At 46.7% G+C, this 19,408-nt stretch overlaps 2 long non-coding RNA genes across 2 annotated transcripts in view; one reads left to right on the top strand and one right to left on the bottom strand.

Moving 5' to 3' along the window:
• The window catches only part of LOC144098938 (uncharacterized), a 108,482-nt gene extending 100,840 nt beyond the window's left edge, over positions 1-7,642 (top strand). The window contains exon 3 of the long non-coding RNA XR_013307270.1: positions 7,357-7,642. This is a non-coding gene — a long non-coding RNA (uncharacterized LOC144098938). The remainder of the gene's footprint in view (positions 1-7,356) is intronic.
• Positions 1-19,408, bottom strand: part of LOC144098943 (uncharacterized) — a 156,324-nt gene that overhangs the window by 37,545 nt on the left and 99,371 nt on the right. Inside the window, exon 2 of the long non-coding RNA XR_013307274.1 lies at positions 14,756-14,956. This is a non-coding gene — a long non-coding RNA (uncharacterized LOC144098943). The remainder of the gene's footprint in view (positions 1-14,755; positions 14,957-19,408) is intronic.

Consider the following 19,408-nt stretch of genomic DNA (forward strand, 5'->3'; position numbering starts at 1 on the left):
TTCCTTGTTTCTCCTGAGGGGCGCTTCATTTCCAAACGTCACTATTACATAGATCATGTGTGCAGCATACATAAGTCGCGTAGCCTTTTTCCTGCCAAAAGGCTCCCGCTATTTTGTACGTACGCTTTGTTCGCCGTCGTTTACGACGCCAGGAATTGCTCGCGGCCTCTACCGCGTGGCCATTAGACTACGGTCATTGGTGGAGTGAGTTTCTTCTGAAGACCGAAGTCCTAAAGAGCCTGGCGTTATGCCTGCGGAGACGGTGCATCCTGCTGCTGACATAGACGCGGCGACCAGAACGCCAGCCGGGCTGGCTGCTTTTAACGCGGGCACGCCTAGTTCGGAATCTTGAGTGTGAGTCACGAGAAACTTGACACACCGCCGGGATTTCAGAATTGCTCAGAGACTGGCTCTTGATACTTCCTGTCGCGCTCCTCCTCCCTCCTTCCAGTCTCTTTTTCTGCATTTTTTATTGCTTGTTTCGAACGCAGGTAGCATCATCGGCAGCAAAAGCGAACAAGAAACGGCATCGTCAAGCGACGCGGCCGGGCCTCTCAGCGCGACGTCGTTGGCGGTGGAGACCTGCGCAAGGCAAGGACGTGGCGAGCGTGCCTCGAAGAACGCTCAGCTGAGTGCCGCCCTGCATCTTTTGTCTGTGAGCGCGCGGCCGCCTCGAACGACTTTTTTTCTCTGCGGTGCTGCAAAAAGGTGTGCGTGCGCGTAGCTGATTGCGAAACGCGTTCGTAGTGACGGTGGCAGCAGCAGCAGTCCTTGAGCGCTCCTTTCCAGGATCCGTTTCGCGCGGCCCGCTGACACTGTGTACGTGCATGCCTTCGCCGCCGCCGCCAACGCCGGTCCCCCACTCGTGCTGTCCTCGAGTGACGCAGCGTGCTCAAAGACGGTCAACAAGGAGTACCACCTCTGCCCGCTTGCTGGCGGTCGTGGAAGCAGTGGCACCATGAACGGCCGACGTGAGACGTGCCACTAGAGTGTCGGCGCTCAGGGCGTTCCCCACACGTACGGGAGACGGCAGTTGTTGATGTATACGAGTGTGCTTTGTCCCGGTATCGGTCCCGGAAGGTCCTGGTGAATGTGCGCTTTGCTGAGACGTGCACGAGTCTTCAGTGGTTGCTCCTGGTATCCCCCCTGCAGCAGCGGCCGATACTGATACTTGACTCGTGCTCCTTGTCCTCTGGAACCTGTCTAGGGACGCGTGATGTAAGAACTGCGCCGTCAGCTGTCACTGCCCTTGGGAAGAAAATTTAACTACCTAGCCTCGGCGTGAGCACCACTTCTGCTTTGGGGGTTTTTGGTTCTCCCTGGATTCACTTGTGCTACAAGGCCGCGGTCCATTGGGAGGTTGTCTGCAAGATTAGGGTGCCTTGTGCTGACCCTTGCCCATTGCGCATATTTGCATTGCGATCCTGACGTTCCTATTCCTAACTCTTCTAGGGTGGAGCAGGAGTGCGGAAGACACCTCCAGAAGACCACTTCTCGTCTGTCGCCGTTGAGAGTTCCGACCAGCGAGCATGAACGCAGTGCGCACACGCAAGAGCCTCCAAGAGCTCTTCGACGCTGAGCGGCGCCGAATGCGTAGCCTCAGCCTGAGGCCTATGAGCCCCTTGGGCTCGAGCATCATCAGGACCGACAGCCCGACGTGCAGGATTGCTTCGCCCTCCCTGCCCCCGCGCTCCCCCGTGGGTCCCAGAAAGACGTACTATTGAGAGGTCACTGCAGCCCCGCTATATATAGCTGACTATCCGACATCCCTCAAAATAATTCCTCGCCTTCATTTAAATTTCAGGGCCCCAAATGGAAGCATTTTGCGGGGTAACGTCGCGCAAATGGATGCTGAAGGGTTCTAACATCGACGTCGTGGAGGGCACGGTTTTGAGAGGGAAGATGTTGTTCGGCGTTTAAGTTCGCGAAATGTAAGTCCGCCTATTTCCCCTCTCCGCATTTGCGAACCAGCCGCAGCAGGTTTTAACGCAGAGGTGTAAATCTATATTATGAAGGTTGAAAACAAGGTTTGGAAGCTGAAGCGAACCGAAGATTGTGTTTGTCTCCATTGTTTGAGGGATGCACGATTTCCCTCTAGCAAGGTATACGGCTTTCAGAAACGAGTTCCCGGTTTCGCTCTGCTTCATTTCGGCGTGCGAAATTTGGTCGTGTTTCGAAAGCCTGTGGTATCGACGGAGGAGGTTGAGGCACGCGCGCTTTCATTTTTGTAGAAACTGAAAGGGCTTGCGCGCACGTCCCACATGACCGGAGTGTGCGCGCGTGCCTCGCCCACGCATCTCCGCGCCGACCATTTGTAAACATGGCCTCGCCGCGGGCTCTGTTCGTGGGACGCTTCTACATAGGCTCGCGACATTCTTGGTGCGGTCCGTAATGAATGGACCTGCGAAGATATCACAGATGAGAACTTTCGTGTGTGCGTGTGAGCATGCATTTGAATCTGTGTGTGTTTTAATAGGGACACTGATATTAGCGACGTTGGCGTCTCTTGACCACGATTTTTCGCAAATTTGTTTGACCCAGCGCGGTTGCGTTCGTGTTGTGAGTTTCTGAGTTGAACGCTTTGCGAAGGAGTCCTCCTTGAAGTGGCATGGCGCAATTATTAGGCGGTAGAGGTTTATCTGAGTAGGTCTCGAGGCGCAACGTCTGGCATACCTGGAGGGGTGATTTCAGGCGCCTAGTATAGCTTGCATGGCTTCAAGTGCGCTGACACGTTAAGTATCACTGCTGCGCGTCGCGCGACGCACGACTGTTATGCATTCGTGTGACCATTTATCTCATTTGCACTACGTTTCAATGGGGGCCGTATCTAATTGTCGGTGCAGAAATATAACCGTGCTTGCATGCGACTGCAGTGCAGCTTTCTTTTTGGCCTTGAGTGGCATCACGATCGGCACAGATATGTCTTTTACGTACCTCGTACGAGGCGTAGGGATCTCCTATGCGGCGGCATTTTTATCTACTTGGGCGTTAGTCAAGGCGCTACCAATACTCTAAGGATGCCTACTTCACTATTGCCTCACTTCGTTATTTATAGCGATCGTTCAAGTGGGGCTTTTGGGTGGAGACTGTGCGTTTGCGTTATGAGCAAACAGCGCTAAAGAAGGATAAAAAAAGTGACAGGTAAAACTATGACACAGGCTGTTGTGTCCGTCTTTTCTATGTGCCTGTCACAGATTTGCGCTGTGTTTTTTAGCTGTCATGAATTGCTAACTAGCCCGATCAGCCACACTTGCAAGACCAAAAAAATACCAGGCACGGCACCCTGCCATTTTGGTCTTTCATCCAGTGTTTTGCGGACATTGTACTACTACTCCCGTACAAGTTCACTGCGATGCATTCGATAGAGGGGCGATATCACTGATTGCTTCTGCAGGCTGGCGGCGAGTAGAATACTTGTCCTGTCATTGCGTTGCTGTCTGCCTAACCTCTTCGCGTTTTTCCTTGCGTAGGCATAAATGTAATTTCCCTTGAACTCGGTTTAGAGATACCATCTGTGTGTGGGAAAATCCTCGAAACAGTCCCCGAGAAAGGCGACAGCGTTACCACTCCAGTAAGACACGGCATAGTCGGCTGTGTGCAGCTGTTGCGCGGCACCTGTTTAAATGGTGCCGCGCATTAAATTAAACGAGCATACCATATATTTGAGGCTCCTTTCGTCCGTTCAGTTCTTGCGGATTAGCAAAGGGTTCCTTGATCGAAACGGGCCGTAAACTCATTCAGTGCAGCGACAGTAATGGTTTGGAATTCAGTGGCCTTCGAAGCTTTTCTTTTTGCATGGCCATGTGATGTGCCGTCCGGTCGCTCGTGTGCGTGGTATAATGAAACTCCCTTCAGAATACTTGTTGTCAATACTTCCATGAATATCTCTCAGGAACACGGTTGAGATGTGAGTGACCCACCTGCTCAGAACAGCATCGACGGTGCAGAGCCTCAAGCTCAATCAGAGGTAGAGCCGTCATTTGTAAATGCCTCTTGCCGCGTCGTATAGCGAGCCGCGCGTTCGCTGCTCGGAGGTCGCTGTATGCAGTCTCACGAGCAGATTGTCGTGCGAACTTTCTGCTGCTCGGAAGAGAGAAGTCGAGGACTAGAACATAGACGACCAGCTCGCTTGAACAGAGCGGACGCGACGGAGCGTTTGTGGCCTATGGGATGGGCAGATTTAAAACCGAGGTACTTGCCGGTATGTGTGGGCTTTCGGTATACGGGAGTGGTGAGCCCATCGGGAGTGCGGAGAACAAGAACATAGAGAAAAGCAATACTTCCAGCGGCTTCTTCGTCATCAGTTCACAATGGAAGAAGAAAATAATGGCTACACCCGTCAGATGCTAAACAATCAAGAACGCCGCTGTAAGGAACCTGCTCAGCCCCAGTTTGTTGGGCAACAGAAACGCGTGACTGTCCCGTATTCCCGGGGTACAAGTGAGGCTCTGGCGCGAATATTTGCCAAATACGGCGTTCGAATTGCGCACGTACCGTCCAGCAAGCTGAAACAGCAGCTGTGTCACCTGAAGGACCGCCTAGAGCGCACATGTTACCCCGGCGTTGTATACAAGATCCCCTGCATGGATTGCGATGCATCATACATTTGCGAGTTAGGCGATTTTAAAAGAAGAATAAAAGAACACAAGAATGACGTCAAGAAATGTCGCACTTCCTCCAACGCATTTGCAGAGCATGCACAAATGATGCAGCACTCCACTGACTGGGAGAACGCCACAATCTTGGACACGAAGTAACCTTTATCTTCACGATTACTTCTCGAATCATTTTACATACAGACGACCAAGAATGCTATCAACAGGACGAGAGGGAATCTCCCCGATATCTACGCCCACTCACTGTGCAGTCAAGTCCGCTTATAAGTAGCGGCCCATTCCGCCCATCCTCATTGTGAACAAGGGACCTGTACGGGTCTCGAAACGTCATGTGTAAAATATTTTTTCTTTGGCGAGTGTATGTTTCTTGTGCTTCCAATACTGGTAGTTATATAACATTTATTTTCAAATTTTCCACTCTGTTGATCCGCAGGAAGTAATTTCTTGTTATTGTTTTGAACTTTGTATTGTACTGATTGCTCACCTCCTACGGTCTCGTATTGAGACTAGCAGTATTTTTAGTAAATAAATCAATTATACTGTCTCTTATGGCACTACCCCAAAGCAGGAGCATGTTTCGTTAGGTAGCAGTTTGTGTGGTCACTGTAAAAGATGACCTTCTATAAAACATTGTTCTCTTCTCTTTGCTGTCTTCAGAATGCTTTTGTTACAAAGGTGTAACATACTTTGTCTTTTCAGGCTTATATTGGTGGTGGTGTGCTGGTTGACAAATCGGTGCTGGAGCTGTTCAATCATTCGAACAGAGGGCCAGGGAAATATGCCTGTGCACTGCTCTGCCATCTGTTTTCTCCTGAGGAGCTGCAGGGCAGCTCTCTTTTCGGGCAGCAGAACACATGTACACACTCTATACGCGGGGCTCTGGACCAAGAAAACGTCTAGGCAGTAATTGGTAAGTGTCCTTTTTTAGACATATCTTTATGTAGCTAGCCATCTAAAATACTTTCTACAAATCCAAACTGCTCATTTAGAATTTAGAACTCCTATTGCTGAGAGTAAAAAAAATCAGTGTCAGGTTGAAAGCGCTTGAGATTTTTTTTGCAAATAAGACGGGAATGCAAACTAGAGGTGTACGGATAGTACTTCTTTAATTGAACATGAGTAGTGTAACTGGTGTACTGAGTTGAATGCAAAAAGAATATTTGTGCCAATATTTGCTACTGTTGCAAATAATCACACAAAATGGAAGAATGGCGTTAAACATTGATGTGATAGTGGCGGCGCTGCTGTACGATGCTAACTAACGGAGTAAAAGCTATAGCTGTTAAATTACGTAACACTGATCGCCACTAAGAGGCCGAAACACGAATTCATTATGTTAACTGTGTGAACATCAAGTTATGCATGTACAGAAATTATTTTCTTAGTGGAAACGATACAGAATCAATTAGAGCCACAGCTAAGGGCATGAGAGCGGCGAAAACATATATGAGCCATGGCCTCCATGGCTGCTTAAGTTGCCGAAGCCTTGCTGCGTTTTCGCGTCTTGGAGGCCATGTATGAATATTACAAATGCTGCCGCACGAAGCGACCATGTAGTGGCACTGCACCCTTCACTGTGCAGGTGTTGATCATCGCAGGATGGCATGCAGCACCAGTGTGTGCCCTGTTCTTTGAAAGAACAGTCATCGAAGAAATATACCATGCCTAGCCTTATTTGAACATTATGCCAATTGTTCGATAAGTGTTCAAAAGTTCATAACCAATTCGATTTGGTTCGAATAATTTCTAAAACACACTATTTGACTCGTTCGAGATTTTCTCATAGGTTCACGGCAACGGCTCAGTGGTTATGGTGGTCGGCTGCTGATCCGAAAGACGCGGGCTCGATCCTGGCTGTGGCGGTCTAATTTTGATGGAGCTCAAATTCTTGACGACCGTGTACAGTGCGATGTCAATGCATTTTAAACAACCCCATGTGGTCGAAATTTTCGGATACCTTCAATGCGTCCTCTCTCATAGCCTTACTCCCTTTGGGACATTAAACCCCATAAACCAAATCAAACCAATTTTCTAACATTCGTGCACACCTAACACAAACCTTATACCAAGACCTCTCCAAATGGTATGTGGCCGCCGCGGTGGCTGACTGGTTACGGCGCTCGGCTGCTGGCCTGAAAGACGATGATTTGATCCTGGCCGCAGCGGTAGAATTTCGGTGGAGACGAAATTCTAAAACCCCGTGCACATAAACTGTGCGATGTCAATGCACATTAAATAACTTCAGGTGGTCGAAATTTCCGGATTCCTTCACTGCGGCGTCTTTCATTGCCTCTCTCGCTTTGGGACGTTAAACTCCCGCAAACCAAATGGTATGTAAAAAGAGAAAAGAATACGAAAGAATGAGAAATGTCATGCATGCTGAAACAAAGCAGCTGCTGAATGCCTTGAAATTGCAGATTGCATGTACGCATACGAAAATACTGCTCCCACTATTGTGACACATATCAATTAAGACTGCCTGAGGTAACTTATTTTTATCTGCACTTATTAGCAATAGCTTCACATTGCACAGTTGAGAGGGATATGCCTGGATTCATTATATCTTTGCTAATAGTTTTATGGAGCAAACTAGAGTTACTGTACTTAAGATAAGGAAAGGACGAGTCGATTTGGCAAAGGCATATATGAATGTTGCAGAAATGTGACAGTGATACCACACGTAAAGTGCTTTCGCACATTTTTTACATGTTCAACATTAATTTGCGATATTTGTTTTCAGGCTTTACATGCAGGAAGTTTCTGGATTCTAGTGCAGGCCCCATCAAGATTAACCTGGCGAGCTACCTGGCTCGCCCTCAACAATAGGCCGGCCCCAGCAACGCCAGAGCGGGCCATGTGAAAAATAGCCTCCTACCCTACCTGACACGTGTTATTACATGGAACCCCGTTCACACGTTTTTCACCGGACCGGGAAAGAAAAACGTAACAGCCGGGAAAATGCAGCAGTAAGTAACGTAACAACGGGGTTCTACTGTAATGGGCCGGCAGCAACATTCACCTGCTGGAAAATATATATGTTAATTAGTTTATTTTTTTAATTTTCACTTTTGTCGGCTCTAGTCACGCACCTGTGATGTTTTGCGAATAAAACAAATTTTAACATTTTTTTCCTGTGCGTCTTGAAGTACATGCAGGTACGTGTGCCACAAAGTGCATTTGCATATATGTCCTTCAGCAGGATTGATTGACTCTATGTGTGTGTAAACAAAATGACTACAACTTCTCAACTCAACAATGGTTGAACAGGGGATCAACAAGATTATCTTTCTGCTTGCCTCATCAAAAGTACAACTTCTCCGCTCAACAGATTTCAACAGGTCGTCAACAAAAAAGTGCGCCACTATTTAAGAATTCGGCAACAATTAGGTGTATGGCCATTTTGTTGCCATTTTATTCACTGTGTTGACGGAAGTCCACGAAACGATCACTAAAACAACACACCAATTTTTGTAAGGGCTCGTTGGCTTTTTTTTTTTTTCCTAGAACACCGGACAACGTAAAGAATGTACAGCAATCCGCCTCTGCTGCATCTATGAACCCGTCTCCACTGATTCACATTCCAGCTCTCTGCCTTCTTTGAGTCCTTCGTTCATCTCTTCCCTTACAGCAGAGGTGAGGCATGCAACGACACTGAGACATGAACTGCTCCTTTCCTTTCCTTAAAGCCAATTACATTCCGCATCTTCGCTGGCGGCTCTTTTATAAATGCGGTGGCTGCTACAACTCAGGCGTGCAGGATGTCGCCACTTCCATTAATTGAAACAAATTTGAAATTTGCTTTTAGGAAAGCAAAAGGCACAGTAAGTATCTCACTTAATGGTCGACATCTGAACTTCGCCGTGAGGGAAGTCGGGAAGGTGGGAGTGAAAGAAGAAAGGTTCCACAGTGGGGGGCTCCGGATTTTTTTCGGCCACTTGGGGCACTTTGACGCGCACTCTAACGCGCCTGTTTTGCTTTCACCAAAACGCGGCCGCCTTTGCTGCAGCATGTTTTCATGAGAACCTTGTCAAACCTTTTTTTGCTTTTTTGACGAAGTCCGCGAGGGAAAGGCTATACGCACAGCATAGTCACGTGATCACTTTTCGAGTTTTTTCAGTGCATCTTTTTTACACTGTGCCCCACCCAACCCACAACAAGTGGTGTTTAACCGCATGAGCGGGTTTCAGCGTTACTTGACAGCGGAACGAATCACTAGCCCGTCAACGCGACGGTTTGGTCCAAGACCCTTTTCCAAAAGCCGAGAACCATGCCGGGGGAAATCTTGTACCCACTGTAAAGCCAATGGGTAGCCGGCGGCACAGGGGATCGAACTCACACCTGAATGCGAGGCGGATGTTTTACCACAAGAAATCGCTTCGGTTAGCGCGAGATACGGGACCGGCTGTCGAAGGGCTCCGATCAACAGCTCACGGAGTAGAATTTGTCAAAGCCATGAAGTACTCCGATCGCTCCTCACTGCATGAGCATCCATGACGGGTTGCGGCCTTTAGTTTACGCTCCGAGCGTTCAACAGGCCCGTAATTCTAACAACATTCATGCTGTTATTTTGTGTTGAATATCGTCTTTATTTGCGTTGCATCTCAAAATGAATCTCCTATAGACTCTTTGTTTTCCAAGACTGCGCTGCATTTGAGCCGATCTTTCCTTTTCACTGCACCTGAGAGGAATGCGGAGGTATGGTCGTACAATGTTCGAACAGTGAGCACATGTCCACATTGTAACGCAATATCTGGATGTTACCACTGTAACGGCATTGCACCAGCAGTGCCAGCAAGCTTCGCACGCTACCAATGAAGAGGCACTCTTTAGATTCCATGACATTGTGAATGTTGACATGTTTAATTATTGATTGGCTGCTAAAAATTCGCGAAATTAGTGACAATTTTCCGTCCGCAAAGACTGGCTTTGCATGAAGGAACCATGGTAGGGCCCACAGGATAAGCGCTGGGACAACGGCGCCAGTTGGAACAGCGACTGCTGATAGTTAGACACTGACAAAGGGACAATTCCTAAAGCACGTGTCCGAAATTATTAAGTACGTGTGGAAAAAAAAGAACGTCTTCGTTGCGACCAACTTGGCTGTTGCCGTGAATGGGCGGCGAAACCCTTTTTGGAAAGTGATCGTAGTTGTTGTTGTTGCCCACATAATATGGCACATGCCCACATCGGGGGATTGGCCAAGAATTGGGGGGCACAGAGAGGCTTTTTGAGATAAATATTGCCTAGAAGAATTTAAAATGAATGGTAAGGACGGAAGAAGTAAACAAAAAGAAACAACGAAATGAAACGGGAAATACATCACGCACGCAGGAGATCGAGACTGATGTTTATAGCGGAGTAGTTAAATGATAATGATAATTGTAAGAATAAAAATATTATTGAAGAAATTTAAAAAAATTACAAGGTAGCCGTCTTGATTCCATTAAAAAAATTTGCACGGCAGCAAAAACACTTGTGGCTGTACCCAAGTATGGTGGCTCCAAACAACAATAAGACTGGGCTGTTCAAACAGAGGCCAAGCTGTTGTAGAGGTTTCTCTAAAAACCATCTTCGCATCATGGTGTACCGGCGGCAAAACAACAAAAAATGGTCTATGGTTTCGTTCTCACCACAAAATACGCAGACGGGATTAAGCGCCTACTTAGACCTGTGCAAATAAAAATTTAAGGGAGGGATCCGGCAGCGGAACCTTGATAGAGATACCTTAACCTGCCGTGAATGGCATGATTGCCTGCTCCACGAATACCTCAGGTGCTGGTAATCATCAGATCTTAAAAGAGATTCAGTAGTCACTCTTAACAAATTTTGTCACCGGAACCTCGCTGCTGTAATGTACGCTGCAGCCGGAACGATAGGTAGCACGGGGCCATTGAGGGACGCCTTTGCCAGACAGTCCGCAACTTCAATGGCTGTCACGCCGCTATGACCTGGCACCCATATGTGAACACGGCTCAAATGCGGAGGGAGTAAGGACTGGAAGGTGTTTAGAATTGGCGAATCTACAGCTGAAGCAAGGGACGAACACAAAGAAAGAGATTCTGTAATAACAGCCACTGAAGAGAAAGCTGGCTCTAGTTTGCGAAGAGCAAGCACCACCGCCAGAAACTCTGCTTGGAAAATTAAGGTGTAGTCGGGAAGCCGCACAGAAAAAGACCGATCTAGAAGCGGGCAATATATTCCCGCCCCTGCCTTTTCATCACACTGGGAGGCGTCAGTAGCTATCGTTAAGCTAACAGGTAGGCTTTGTAAATGGTCTTCTTATAATCCATTTATAATGCGAGGTGGTAAATGTTAAGCGTTTTTCGGGAAAATGTCATCAAAGACAATTTCTACACAGTATCTACTGTTTTTTGTCGGAAGGATGTTAGACAAAAAAACATTTAAAGGTTCAAGCAAATTTTGTACCATAACTACCTGCGGAGTATGAAATCTTGGCCAGTGGACTCCATAAAAGGAAGTCGGTTGGCAACAAAAAACAGACAAGGAGCGGTGTAAATCTGATTCATATATCCTTAAGTAGGTCTCAACAGTTAGGAATTGAAATCTAGATGATAAAGCAGGAATACGGGCTTCAAGATAAAGCACGTTATTGGCCACACAGTTGGGGAGGCCAAGGCACAACCGAAGCGCTTCCCCTTCCAAAAGAACGAGCGGGCGAATTTTGTAAGCAGTCGTACTAGAAAACAGCACAGATCCAAATTCTAAAATTGGTCGGACATACAAAACATATACCAGCAAAAGTGCATCTCTCCACATTCCAGACCGGGGATTACTTAATCTACGCAACATGTCCAGAGCACAAGCCCCTTTCCCTGCGGCATGGTCAATGTGGGAGCGTCATGTGAGGCTGTCGTCATAAATGACGCCAAGATATTCTAATGACTTAATTTGAGGAATATTTTGTCGCTGGTAACTGAGAGCCAGATAAACATGATCTATCATTTGAAACACAAGTACCGCGCACTTGCTTACATTTAAGGTGAGACTTAAGTCACCCAACCAACTTTCAAGCAAATTCAGGTACGATTGTAGGTGCACATAGAGAGATTGAATGTAAGCTGCAGCAGCGAAAAATGCAATGTCGTCCGCATAGACGAACGTGCGAATGTTTTGGTGGCTGGGAATGGAGCTAATTAGAATATTAAAAAACACAGGCGACAAGACTGCCCCTTGTGGAACACCTTTGGATTGTTTATAACTCCCAGAATTCACACCATTTAGTATACAAAAAAAACCTGTTTTCAAGGAACGCAGATATCCACGCAGGTAATTCGCAAATGCAGAGTATATAATCTTTGCAATAATATGTAGTGTTCTACGCTGTCATAAGCTTTGGATACATCTAATGTGACCAACGCAGCGTGCATTTTTGGTGCCGCTCAAGACGAATACGACTCTCAAGATTGGTGTGAGCATTCCATATGGAACATTTTTGACGGAAACCAATTTGACAGGGACTAAGGATATTATTATGGTTCACAAACTCCGGAACACGTAGCAGTATGACCCTTTCAATTAACTTAACCACGTTTGATGTCAATGAAATGGGTCTAATACTATTCAGAGAAGAGTCACCACCATTGTTTTTAGGTAAAGGGATCACTTTTGCGATTTTCCACTCAGGAGGAATCCATGCATGTTTGTTTGAAAAATTAACCAGCTGCAATAAGGATGTAGGGGACTCCTCAAAGTGGATCCTTAACATTTTTGATGTTACCCTACCAGGGCCAGGAGCAGCAGTTGGTAACCTCAACAATATCGGGGAAAGCTCGGGAAGGGCAATAGGGGGAAATGCTGAAACTGGTCCACTGACGCCACAAACGCGGAGCGCAAAGGAAGTACGAGGCGAAACGCTGCTCTAATCCTTTGGCAATTGTCTCAACTGTTTCTATTGCTTCCTGCGGGGTCAAAACACATGAGGATGCATTTTCTGAAACCGGAATCTTTTTCCGTGATCTTAAGGAAACGAAACGTGCGCAACGATTTCCTGATTTTGATAGGAAATCAAAATGCTTGGACTCATAATTTTCTTTCCCTTGTGAGACTGTGCGTTTAAAACTAGCCGCAATTAACTTATAATCATGCCATTTTTTTGGGCACTGATTGTCTAGGAGCTTCTTCCATGCAGCCTTTCTGCATCTGAAATCCCGCGAGCAATCTGCATTCCACCATCTAGCTGAAGTGTTTCCTCTTAATGTACATACCAAAAATACGGACTTCTCTCGGCATTCCTCAATGGCCAAGCATATGCCTTTTGCTGTATGTTCTTCAGCAGAATTAACCGCTGAAGCAAGAGTGGAGCGCAAACGGGACTGAAACTGGTCATATTTTATATGTGACCTCAGCTGAGAGCACGCCGGAGTTGACGAGGCAATTAACATCATAAACGATAGGTATGTGATCGGTAGCTGTTTTAAAATCCACAGTCGACCAATTGAGCACAGGAACGCTAGGGCTGGTGAAAGTGAAATCTCAGCACAGATCGTATTTTTGCGCGGACAAATGTGGCTGAACCTGAATTCATACAGGAACGGTTGTTATCAGTAACCCAATCCCAAAGGCGCTTACCACAGAAATCTGTCCTAAAGCCCCACGGCACATGATGAGAATTAAAGTCACCGGCCAAGAGAATTGACTTCTGACAATTAAGGAGCAGGATATCTAGCTGCCTGGTATCCTGCACACCGCAAGAAAAGAAGCATTTACTAATGAAACCGAATAACACCCTGGAATTTCAAAGTCTAACGCCAATAACTCACAGTCTATAGTAGAGGAATGAAAAGTAACCTTAGCCCTGTGACAAAATTTAGAAGAAACTAGTATGAGTAAGCCTCCTCCTCTTGACTGACGATCTTGTCGAAATGAAGAATAATTTCGCAAATGGAAATGTTTTTCTGATGTGAGCCAAGTTTCTTGTAAAATATTTATGTCTGGATAATGTTGAGATATAAGGTACAGCTAATCTGTTGAAGCTGAAAGAAGAACCGACATTTCCACTGGAGAACACTTAACACCCCTACGGTTGAGAAATCCGGGTAGCAGCAACTGCCTGCCCTAAAATAGTTTCTTTCGGCTTAGAGCCAATCTGTTGCTTCTTTGATTTCGGCTGAGGGTGTGAAGAAGAAGAGTTAGGCATGGGGCATCCTCTGCGTTGGAGGATTCGCGTATCCGAATCCACCATCTCTTCATCATGAATAATTTGAGCATTATCTGAATTAATGGACAGATGAAGTGGAGAAACAGCAGTTACTCGTTCTTGGGGCTGAGACTGCTCAGGCAAGGAGTTTTGGGTCATTAACGAAGGCATGGTTGACATAGCAGAAGTCATTCCAATTTGCATGGCCTGGGTAATCTGTGTTGTCAGAGCATTAGATATGCACACTGTGACAGTGAACACTATCCTGTCAACCATCTTAGCCATAGAGGCTTCCACAGCAGTCGCTATTGCCTGAGAGATAGACGAATCTAGTGTCTCTCCTGAACGGGCTGACACACCTGCATAGCCGTGAGCTCTCTCTTTAATTTCTGATATTGCCTCGCGCCGCGAACAGGGTTTGCGGTCCGTGATGTCTAGAATTTCCAATTCATGATCCCGAGAAGGACAATCCATAGAATTTGCAGCGTGAGATCCACCACAAAATGAACACTTCTCGTTTTGATCAGAGCATAAATTTGCTGGATGGTCATTGCCGCATTTGCAACAGCGCAAGGTGGACTTGCACCCACGAGCACTATGGCCATATCGCCAGCAATTGCTGCAGTGCAGTGGCTTAGACGGAAGGGGATCTACACAGAAGATTAGAGGCCATGCTTTTATTTCTGAGGGGCAGGCAGTACCCGCAAATGTGGCGATAACCGTTTCCGCTGGCAGCCGCTTATTGTTCACCTCCCGGCTACAGCGATACACAGCAACAACAAGCGCTGCAGAGAGAAGGTCGAGGGTCTCAACTGGAGAAAAGCAAGAGTCCACACCGCGAACAGAACCTTTTGTACAGGCCAGATGAGACGGAATGAAACTTTACAGAAAGATACCCAAAATATGAGCAGTTTAGAAGATCCTTTACGCACTAAAGGTCTGGTGAACGGCACAGAATCCCGCCACGTCCAAACTGCCTTACCTCAGAGGTTGCCTCATAAAGGGAAGTGGCTGCCTGGAGAGCAGCTCGAACAGGCCCTGGATTGTTAAGTTTGATAGAACCACCATCCTTTGGCACCAGCGCCACAGGAATGCTGCGCACGCCGGAGCGTTGAAAAGCTTCCAGAGGCATCTCATGAGGTGGTAGGGAAGCCGACCAAGTGGACCTCCCCTGGCCAGGAGACTGCGTAGACATTACCTGTGATTTAGAAACTCACCGCGTGCGTTATCCACACAAAAAGGGTGCAAAGGCACACGGGGAAAAGAAAAACAGTACCAGCCACCCAATACTTAGCCAATCCCTCGTCTTCCTCCTCTGGATTGTTCTAGTTTATCTAGAATTCTAAATCATTGATGCTTCGTCAAGTTTTAACTGTAGCCGCGCTGCCACTATTCCGCTAAATTGTTTGGCAGGGCACTGGAACGAACAAATAGGAAATAACAGAGGTATCAATTCCTAACTTTCACCCCAAACCTTCCAATTGAACCGCCTGAATACCTGCCGTAATTATGCGACGGCTAATAATCAAGAGCCCGTGCCACCGTGCGTGACACCCCTCCTGATTATAATTTTATAACGTTTCCTCTTCAGGGCTATGATCATTCTGTGGGGTCTCCGCCGACATTTTCTAGCTTCTATAAAAATGCCTCTTTCTCGTCCTGATTACGCAATGCATGCGTGACCGATGACGACACCGCTGTATAAATACACTAAAAAATTTAGTGGCGCTGCCGAATCATAGCGTTGATTTCATGAAAACCGAGCCTTGTAATCACAATATCACAAAGTGATGGGGAGGCAATCTCCAGGCAATCAAGAGGAAGCACTGATTTTAGGTATCAGAAGAATGAGACCAGTTCTAACAACGCCTGATTAGATTAGAAAAAAAAGTTACTAACATTACTGCTCCCGAAGACTCATCGTTAAGAAAACCTGCTTTTCACGCTAGCGAGATGTTTCATCGCTGCAATTCAATTCTACGCCGGTGTCCTTTTTGGAAGCGCTTTTTCTACTCGTGGTCGTCTTCAGCATTCTTCGGAAATTACTTATTAAGCTAGAAACAATGTCTGATCTGGGCACTAGGACAGAAAAGACAAGTGAAAGCGCCCAAAGCAGCGCGGCGCCAGTTCTGTTCACGAGAATGAGGTTAGGAGGAGAGGAAAGGCGTATTAGAGAAGAGAAAGAAGTGCGGGCGCTTAATGTGTGTATTTGTATCAACAATGTACCCTGGCCAATCCCCCACCATGGGTACGTGCCATTCAACCAGAGGCCATCGTCATCATCATCAACACGCATAAGAGAGAGAGGGGGGTTATTGACGGGAAAGGCAAAGAGGGTGGCCTGAAAAATAAATATCTGGTCTTCTACACTGCCCTGGGGAATGCGAAGAGGAGAAAAAAACAGGGTCACGACGGGGGATGATGATGATGGGAGGTGGCAGATGAAAAAATATATAAAAAACAAGGCACACTTTCTAACATCGCAAACGCGAGGCAAGGTCCGTGTCGCTTAAAAAGCGTGAGAGCACTCGCGTTACCTGTACAGTTTCCAAACTATCTGGCCAAGCACCGATGATAAGCAGGATAGGATAGGATAACTTTAGCCAGCTCTAGCGCAAGTGCTTTTATGCGGTTCAGATGAGGGGCCTTGCGTCTATAGACTTCAAAGCAGATGCGAGCATGAGTCTTTCACGTGCATATGCTGGACACGCCTCTAAAACATATTCTATATTCCCTAGCACGCCACATGTTTTGCAGTGGCCGAGTTTGAATCAGAGAGCGGGAAAAACGTTTTCGACTTCGAATCAAAATTTCTTTGAAATAAATGCATCTTTTGCTCCCGGACAAGCGGCAACAAAGCCATGAAACACCGAAATATCAGTTTTGAAAACAGAAAAAAAATTGATCAAGTTCTCCTCACTGTACCTTTAACTCTCCTACTATCAGCACGCGGCAACGAGCGTGGCTCGGCTTGAGCAAGTAGGCAGGCCCGTGCACTTTCCTTTTCTTTCTTCCTATCAGCAACAGCAGCAGTAGCAATGCGCAAGCGCAACGTTCAGTGCTAGCAGACGACGCTTGCTTAACCGTCGACCGCAGCGCCGTGGTGGCAGGAAGAGCGGCAGGCCGGCTCCTCCCCATGGACGCGACGAGGAGTTTCGAAACTGAAGTATATCTATAAACGTTGGCTGCCGCAGTTGGAATTGCACGCAGTTGAAATCGAGCACGCTTCCGAAATCGCCCAACATCACAACGTTTCGTCCTGCAAGAAAATACACATCTAGATCTTTAAAGAATGAGTTTACCAAATTAGAATGCGCAGGTGCATAGATGCAAAGAAGTCTCGGGCGGGTGCGCTAAACATGCAGTCGAACTCCAGCACGCGTCCAAGCGCATCGTTGGTAACCACTCATCTCCACGGGGGCCTGGATGCCGCAACGGGCGCCCGAAAGGGAAGCCACCAGAAGTTGGGCGGCATGTCCCGGACGTCAGCCCTTGGCAGTGCACGAAATCGGACCCCACCACGGTTTTTCTGTTTTAGTTTTCTTTTTCCACTTAGCACCTTATATTTTCGACATTCTCGTCTTTTTTCTTGACAATGCCAACCTTTGCTGCTCTACTGTATGAGGAGAGCAGCAAAGTCCTCGGGAAAGACGTTTCGAAAATAAGGGTCGTACACTTCTGGGGGTGGTGTCATGCAATTCATCTGTGCATATAGCATTTGTCTCTTAGTCAGGTTGGAGGCTTACTAGCGACAGGTAATCGAACCGAGTGTCGAAATGTTTCACTCGGACCTTTATGCACTCGGCGTTCGGAGGCGCATTGTTTCATTTCTCAGGCAAAACCTGTGTCGAGGTCGAACACTCACGATGACACACTAATGCGTTCGCCTTCGCAGCACGTAAGCAGTCTTAAGCGATTTTTTTATTTCAATTTTTCATGTTATTCCGGTCTTATTTTTCATTGCAGTGAAACAACCAGTTTTTAATACACTCACTACTGCCAGAGTCACGGAAAGGGAGCCGCCAGGGTAGGCAGGCTAGGTTAGAGATTAACGAATAGAAAACAAATGAAATTGATATCTCGATTTGGAAATGTATCCCACTTCGTGGCAGGCGCTGTTTTTGGTAAATGTAGTGGCACAATTCATCTATACCATAGACGCGGCGCATCGCTGATGTCTATCTGTCTGTATTGCGGCCGTAATGGAGTGGGTGTTTACCATCCGACCAATTCATCCATTACGCGAAATTTCGCGATGTGGGTGAGTTCTTAACAGCCTTTTTTTATAAACGTTCATAAAATGCATCGTGGTTCCGGGCTGGTTCCGGGCAGTTTGTTCTAAAGATTTCAAACGGTGCGGCTTTGGAGAAGAAGTCCCAGACTTTTTTCTTTCTGCACTATTTCAGCAGATGATCGCAGTAAATTCCTTTGAGCATGCTTTCTACGTTAGAACAGGTAGTTTTTTAAATCACACGGTGAAGCAAATTCTAAAACAGCACAACAAAACCCTAAACTTGGCTACGTGGCCGGAGGCGGTGCTTCGTCACTCATTTTTTCTGACAGCTACTGATGGCATCACAAATGTAATAGCAAAGCAGAACTCATACGCTCGTTTAATGGATGAAATGTCGATCCTATACGATGGCTGCGTGCATAAAATATCTTAAATCACCGATTACAGGCATTTACAGCAAGCCGTACTACTCCATTCCACATGCCAATACTAAAGACTCAATCTAATATCAATACATGTTTTTTTAGGAGGCGCATAGCGAGTTGAAAATAATAAAACTAGGCACGTCGGTAATTGTTCACATACTCAAAGCTCAAAAAGATGAAGGTCAAGAACCCTGCACAATCAGATTAAAATTATTGAGGGAAAAATATAATCTCCTTTTGAGAGAAGCCAGAATAAAAATTAAAAACAAATTCGACGCGGGGTTATTTTCGAGCTTGTTTATTTTCCGGTAAACAGAGCAGTGCACACTTATGCAATCTTGTGCTAAATGATTTTGAACTTGTGCGGATAGCAATAATGGGTTAACGCTCATAAATGGGGAATCGTACATCCTCGACTTCACATCGATAGACCCCTGGGAGTTCTCATATCACTCGTGGCGCAATGGTGCAGCCGTGAAGTGATGCGCCGTTGTCCTACGATGACTGGTGCTGCCATCGGTGAGGCTTGTGAGACACAGGTTACTCCTCCCGAGCAAAGTCTTGCGACCGACCAGTAACTGAACATCCATCTGCCATGGTGGCCAGAATGTCAGGTGTATATACACCTCGGCAGGGTGGCCACAACCCAGTGGGCAGCCTGCTACACTCTAAGAAAAAAAGGAGTGGTCTTAGTCCTTTGAGGGGGTAAATCCACTGACGCTGTGGCGACCCCCTTTTGGTGTAACGTTACACCTTCGTCGGGGGACTAAGTGCGCACAGTGTAACGTTTAGGCTCTTATCGGGGTAATGTTATTCCGTCTGGCCAAGTGTAAGTATAACCCCTTGATGACTAACTTTACCCCTCCTCAGAAAGACTAACGCTTAGGCCATGAAAGTGTAAACATATGCTTCACTTTCTGGTGCATGTTTGCGCCCACTCGGAATAAGCTTATGCTCAATCCCAGGGTGCAAACTT

The sequence above is a fragment of the Amblyomma americanum genome, chromosome 1, assembly GCF_052857255.1.
Source record: "Amblyomma americanum isolate KBUSLIRL-KWMA chromosome 1, ASM5285725v1, whole genome shotgun sequence".
Lineage (NCBI taxonomy): Eukaryota > Metazoa > Arthropoda > Arachnida > Ixodida > Ixodidae > Amblyomma > Amblyomma americanum.